At 45.4% G+C, this 7,137-nt stretch overlaps 1 pseudogene; it reads right to left on the bottom strand.

Annotated features, from left to right (window-relative positions):
- Positions 1 to 6,023: 6,023 nt before the first annotated feature.
- Positions 6,024 to 6,804, bottom strand: LOC112855562 (dual specificity protein phosphatase 5 pseudogene; annotated as a pseudogene).
- Between the last annotated feature and the right edge of the window lie 333 nt (positions 6,805 to 7,137).

Raw genomic sequence — 7,137 nt, 5'->3', positions numbered from 1 at the left:
CGGCTTTGGCTTCTTATCCACATCAGTTTATTTGACCTCCTTTTTCCATCAACTACCAAAATGAAAACTCTGCTTCGAGAGAGAGAGAGGGTGCAATTTTAAACATCCCTTAGCAATGAGGCAGAACATGCTATAGCCATCAAGTTCTAGTTGTTCATTCTATTTATTGAGAAAAGCCTGTAGCCTGATTTCTTTTATGCGAGTACATTTGAGCAAGCAAAGTTTATAGAGATGACTTATCTCATTACATTAGAAGAGTGATTTGCTATCTCAGCATCTATAAGCAATTTTAACAGACATTTCTGGATGAAGAAAAGCTTTTGTAAATATATGCGAAAGACACGATTTCATCAAGCATTAAATTGGAGGTGCCCTGGAAAAATATTACATTTGTGCATTCAATTAGCTTGATTGTGGCTGAATTTTGTCCACTGAAGGCAGCATTTCTGCAGAAAAACAGAAGCATTCCCTACGTCAGCAGGTTTCCTAAAACAGAAAAGCACACTTTTCCCCCTTTGCAAGTCTTCTTTTGCATTTGTGCTGTTCCCAGCTATGTGTCCCTAATCAGTCTGCTTAGTCTTGTTCTCTACAGTAGAGTGCACGGGAAGAGTAAACCAGAAGCCACTTTATTTAGGTGAAATCCAAACCCAACCATTCCAACCTTAAATAGCGTGTACCCAGTCTAAATGCTCAGCAAGCTCTGGGCGAAAAGGGGGCTGGTCCAGATGGAGTTAAGTTCTCCAAACTTCCCTTCCTCGCTTTCTGCAGGGCCTCTCTCTCCTTTAGGGGCTGTTTAAACTTTAAACAGATGCTGTTTAAACTTTAGTATGGCTGTTAGCCCATGTCCCTTTCCTGGACATGTGTTTATAGGGTCAGCCTTATCTTGGAATGAAAGCTTTTGTTTCCCTATCACAGGAAGGAGAGGAGTTACTAAGGAAATGCACAATGTTTGGGTGCAAGAGGACTTTCTTGGACCCTTAGAATCACAGTGAAGCAATGAGCTAAGTATTTGGGATATTCACCGGCCCTCCCCGCCTCCCCAATTGGTAGTAGTTGAACTACTATAGTTGAACAATCAGCTTTCCATTAAGAAGAAACAAACCAGAAAAGACATAGTATGTCCCCTACCTGGCTGTGGGGTGGCTGTTATTTTTAAACAAGTGGTGATGACAAATGGAACTTTCCTAGCTTTAATCCATTATAGCCTAAGACTATCATACTTGCAAGTACATTTCTAAATATTAATTTAGGGATTAGGAAGGGTTTGGATCAGGAATTGAGAAATCTTTCTTTCTTTCTTCTTTCTTTCTTTCTTTCTTTCTTTCTTTCTTTCTTTCTTCTCTTTCTTTCTTTCTTTCTTTCCTTCTTTCTTTCTTTCTTTTTTCTCTTTCTTTCTTTCTTTCTTTTTCTTTCTTTCTTTCTTTCTTTCCTTCTTTCTTTCTTTCCTGTTTATTTTTTTATTTTGAGAGAGGGGGAGAGAGAATCCCAAGCAGGCTCTGTGCAATCAGCACAGAGCCCCATGCGGAGCTCAATCTCATGAACTGCAAGATCATGACCTAAGCCTAAATTAAGAGTCGGACGCTTGACCGGCTTAGCCACCCAGGCACCCTGAGAAATATTTCTAACAAGTTTTAGGTTTTTATGTTGGAGAGTTTTCCAGTTTTCAAATTTTACCATGGATTCTTGAGTTTTTGGAGAACCAACTTGGTCTTAATGGACCACATTTGTTCTAATAGATATGAACTCCTTTATGACTTAGAAAGATTTTTAAAGTCTAGAGTTGAGCAGGTAATATGGGGCTTCAGTCACTGATTTATTCATTGGCTTACTAATTTAATCAACAGATCGACCTACTATGTGCTGATGATTGACCTAAGCCCTGGAGATTTAAGGAACAAGGTGTCACTGACCATGTAGAATGAAAGGGCTGTGACTGAGGAAGGCACAGGTGAGGTACTTGGGGGTCCATAGTAGCTAATCTCACCCAGGATGAAACATCTGAAGGTTTCTGGGACAGGCAATCCTCAAAGCAGGATTTATTTGCAGTAAAGGGGGTTGCAGTGTTTTTTACTGATGTACAAGAGGAATACACAATAATTGTAGAAAGCTGGAAAATACAGAACAGTGTAAAGAAGAAAATCTGAATCACCTGCAACTTCAACCACAACCAATCATTGTTAACATTTTGGCAGGATGACCTATTTGAGAATTAGGTCTTATTTCCTTGGCAGTAAGCACATCAGGAAAGAAAGAGACAATTTTTCCTCCTCCTCAAAAGGGAGAGCTGGCTTTAGGCAGTGAAAGTCTGGCTTTCTTTGCTGCAAGAGTTAAGTGGCTTTTGCTTTTTCAAAGTCGAGTTCAAGAAGATAGAGGCCTGGATTGTTCTGGGTGATGGTTCTGGATGAAAGGAAGAAGGAAGTAGCCTATCCCTTGGCCAGCTGGCTTTCCAGAGACTAAGGAGGACAGTGTTCAGGTGATAGGGATGGAGCCTGGCCCCCACATAGTGCCTGAGTGTCCTGAGCTCTTATGGGGGATCAAAAACTGCCCATAACAGAATTGGCTATCTCCGGAAAGGTCTTAGTGGCTGGGCATGGTGAATGAGGAATGAAGCCCTGCCCAATGTTGAAATCTTTTTTTCCAATCCTTACCTGATTCTATCTTCTCAATCACCAGAATAGCCAGGGGCCCCTCCCTCCCTCTTTTCCCTTCCTCCCTTCCTCCCTTCCTTCCTCCCTTCCTCCCTTCCTTCCTTCCTCCCTTCCTCCCTTCCTCCCTCCCTTCCTCCTTCCCTTCCTTCCTTCCTTCCTTTCATTTTATGGCCTACAATATCTATCCCAGGTAAATCATACTAAGTATTCCTGACACCTCAGAGCGCTAAATTTAGATCTAACTTTGTACTTTGAAGACCCTAAGTTAGCTAAATTTTGTAAATCAGTAAGGAAAACAGGATCCTACTAGAGTCATGAAACATGAGAGGAAAATGAAGGATGTGCTCTGGATCTCATATTCCAGGTTGCTAGAAAAACAGGGAAAAAACAGAAAGTGATTTCAGAGCATCAGTTTAAAAAAAGAAAGATGTAGAATCAAAAATTTTCAGCTTGTCAGTGGGATTATGGCCAATTCTTTTATGTTTATTTTTTTTTTACAGTTTATTTTTTTTTAATTTTTTTTTCAACGTTTATTTATTTTTGGGACAGAGAGAGACAGAGCGTGAACGGGGGAGGGGCAGAGAGAGAGGGAGACACAGAATCGGAAACAGGCTCCAGGCTCCGAGCCATCAGCCCAGAGCCTGACGTGGGGCTCGAACTCACGGACCGCGAGATCGTGACCTGGCTGAAGTCGGACGCGTAACCGACTGCGCCACCCAGGCGCCCCTACAGTTTATTTATTTATTTTGAGAAAGAGAAAGAAAGAATGGGAGAGAGCCTCATGCAGGCTCTGCACTGACAGTGGGGCTCTAGCCCATGAACCATGCGCTTATGACCTGAGCTGAAATCAAGATTCGGACTCAACTGACTGAACCACTCAGGTGCACTTGCCAGTTTTTAATTATGAGGTTTCCATGTAGTTACTATTTGACCTCTAATATTGACAAATACAGAGTAAGATAAGAAATGTTGGGGCATCTGGGTCACGCAATCGTTTAAGCGTCTGCCTTCAGCTCAGGTCATGATCTCACAGTTCATGAGTTTGAGCCCCATGACTGGCTCTGTGCTGACAGCCCAAACCTGGGGCCTGCTTTGGATTCTGTGCCTCCCTCTCTCTCTGCCCCTTCCCTGCTTGTGCTCTCTCTCTCTCTCTCTCTCAAAAAATAAATAATAAAAAACAAACGAAAAAAGAAATGTCGGTCTTGTTCCCATCCTCTGTAGCTTTTGTTTATCCCCTTAGCCAAGGTCTACAAATCCCCACATGGAAATTAAGGCCTGGCTTGACCCTCGTTTCAGACCTATGCTGGCCTGAGCATGGAATATTGAATCATCTGTGTCTCCTGCTGCTCCTGGGAATTTGGTGGCCTCCATACTGCTCTGGAGAGGAGTGAGCTGTTCCTGGGGCTCACATTCTGTCCCCAGCACTGTGCCTGGCTATGATAACCCTGGCCCTGTAGAGGCTGAGATTGTTGTAACTTGTCTTCTGCCCTGGTAACTGACCTCATCTCCCAGCTACCCTAAACCCTGGGCTTGATCTTTTTCTCAGTACCCTGGAACCATTTCTTCCAATCTCAGTTCTACTTAGCTCAGTTCCTCCTCAATGAATGTCCACATAACAGGGGCAGCCATTCTTGAAGAATGAGCTCTGCCCAGCAATTGGAACATCCCCTCACTTTTCTGAGCCTTACTGGCTCTTTCCATTGTCATGGGTAACTGTTTGCCTGTACTTCAAACATTTTTCATGTTTGCTTTGCCTTACTCTAAATAACCAGCCAGGCACTGATAAATTCAGAGACGATAACACAATTTTTTGGCACAAAAAACATGCTACATAAGTTCAGAGATCAGATAATAACTTCTTTCTTTCTTTTCTCATCCTCCACCTACTGCTCTGCCAGAAACTCCTCCCTTAACATTAGTCTTTGCATCTAGACATTGTCTCCATGCAAACATGCTATTTGGGAGGGGTGGTTCTAATTAATCCTTTAGCATACTTGATTTATAGCCATTTATCATTTCCTCAAAAGAAAATGTGGCTCTTAAAGCATGGGATGTGGGATAGAAGTTTTTTTTTTTTTCCTTTTACTATTTTTATTTTGTATTATGAACAACAACAACCAGTAATATACTGCTTTTCTTCACATTCGTATGGGTTTTTAAGAAATTATTGCTTTTTCCCCCTGGAGAACTAACAGACAAAAAAGCAGTACCACATTGTGAAATCTGTAAATCCCAGAAATCAACAGCTTGAAGACAATCCCCAGGGTCAGGGAAGAATACAAGTGTCACAAGAGATGAGACAAGCACATATAGGGATAGTAAGCTGAGGGAGTCACTGTTTCAATGCCACTGACCCAGACAATAGGAACCCTTTTTCTCCTGGCACCCACTGCCACCACCTTAAAGGGGTCTTTTGGGGCCTATGGTCTGAAGAACTCTTTTCAACTGACACAAGAGTTGCTTTGTGGAGAGGTGCAATGAGAAAGCACGAATAATAAAGTCAAAACTCAGGGAAGAACACATAGTGAAAAGAAAACCCAGAAACGTCAACATCTTTGCTACTTCAACCAACTGCTTCCATTGTACCCAAAAGGGAGTCTGAAAAACATTTGAGGGTTCAAATCAGCATATGTATCATGTCCCTACAAACCCTACAGGGTTACTTTGCTGACTAGATGGTGATCAGCTTATGTCCTGAAGCAACAGAGACAGGTACCAAGACTGCCAAAGTTAAGGGGAAAAAAAGGTGGAAATTTTGCTTTCTTCAAAATGGATTGGCTTTGAAACTGCCTTTTCTCCTGGTCTAGCAACTTCTTTCTCCCACACTGCTGCAGGTTTTATTGCCTTACACTTGAAATGAAAAACCGAATTTTGAGGTGCAAGGACTGCGCAATCCTGAGAAGACAGGGGGTCTGCAAGTACAGTAGTCAGACAGGCTGCGCTCTCAAGGCTTGGCCTTCCTTGTATCCCAGGAACCTATCCCTGAGGTCAGTCTGAAGTTCTCTGCAAGCCTGGTGACCACTCACTATCCCATTGGGGCAGTGTGAGAGAGTGAGGTCTTCAGTACTCCCCAGATAGGAAATGTCCATGAGTTTGGTTTTTTTTTTAATTTAAAAAAAAATGTTTATTTATTTTGAGAGAGAGAAAGAGCACGAGCAGGGGAGGGGCTGAGACAGAGAATCTTAATCAGGTTCCACACCCAGCATGAAGCTGGACGTGGGGTTCAATCCCAGGACCTTGGGATCATGACCTGGGCTGAAATCAAGAGTCCACAGCTTAACCAGCTGAGCCACCCAGGCGCCCTGAAATGTCCGTGAGTTTAAAAAACAAAATCATGATTGTTCTTGGGGCTGCGCTGTTTCCCCCATTCCAGTTTTAGCAGGATGTGGCTGTGGTCATGGGGTTCCTGGAGAGCTCTGAGAGTGGACACCGGCACCCGCATTTAAGTGGGGAATGTGCAGTAGGAACGTTGCACATCAGGGCTCAGTTTCTGCAAGAAGCCTGTAAATTAAGAGCTGGCTGCTTCCTCTCGGCTGCCGTGGAGTGGGCATGGAAGGTAGGATCTCAAATTCATACTGCAGGAGCTGCTAGAGCTGGAAGCCAAAGCTGGGCTAGATGACAGTCATCTGATTGACCTAATTGAAGGCCTCCTCGAGGCGGAACTGCTTTGCCTTCATAAGGTATGAATGAGAGATCCCAGCCTCACAGTGGACCAGGACGTTGCTTCCCAATTCACTGACGTGGTCAATGAAATCTAGCACTTCCTGAAAGTGGGAGCTAACGTCAGTGGCTGTCTTCCACGGGGATCCATTTATTGTGCCGGTAGGTCCTTCGGGCCTCAGAGGTTCACCGTGAGACATTCAGCAGGGTAGTGACATGCAGGTGGGCGAGCAACTCGCGCTTGGATGCACGGTGGGCACTTGCAAGCAACAGGACAGTAAGCTTTTCAGCTGGCCGCCCTGGTCACCAGCCCGCCGTGGCTGATGTCCAGCACTTGTTGTGCACATTGGCTACCGAGCGCTCTCCCGGTTTCCATCTTCTTTCTTGAAATGGGTTTACACCCACGTAACAGGCCATTCCAAGTGGGAAGTCTCGCACGCCCCACTGGGGAATCACACCCATCGGTCTGCGGGCTAGGGGGCTGAGCCAGGCGCATGCGCAGCTATTCCCACGCAGCGTCAGGCCGCCACGCAGTCACTATTCTCCCGGCGCCCCACGGGGCAGCACATACTGCGCAGACTCCGCGCCGTGGCCGGCTACCAACGCGCCCAGAGAAGGTGGGCTGAGAACGAGTGGCGCGTCGCTGAGGGGGCCTAGGTCGGCTGGGCAGCCGTCGAGTACCACGAGGCGTGCGGGGACCCGTGGCTATGGTGCCCACTGGGAGGCTCGGCAGTGTGACGCCGCGGGGCCGCAGCCGCCCACCAAGCCTCTCCCGCCCCGCGTGCCGCCGCCCGTCGTCGTGCTGCAAGCCGGGCCAAGCGTCTTGAAG

Source organism: Puma concolor, chromosome B3 (genome assembly GCF_028749965.1).
Source record: "Puma concolor isolate L17-30 chromosome B3, mPumCon1.1.hap2, whole genome shotgun sequence".
NCBI lineage: Eukaryota > Metazoa > Chordata > Mammalia > Carnivora > Felidae > Puma > Puma concolor.
This window is presented reverse-complemented; position numbering and strand designations above follow the sequence as displayed.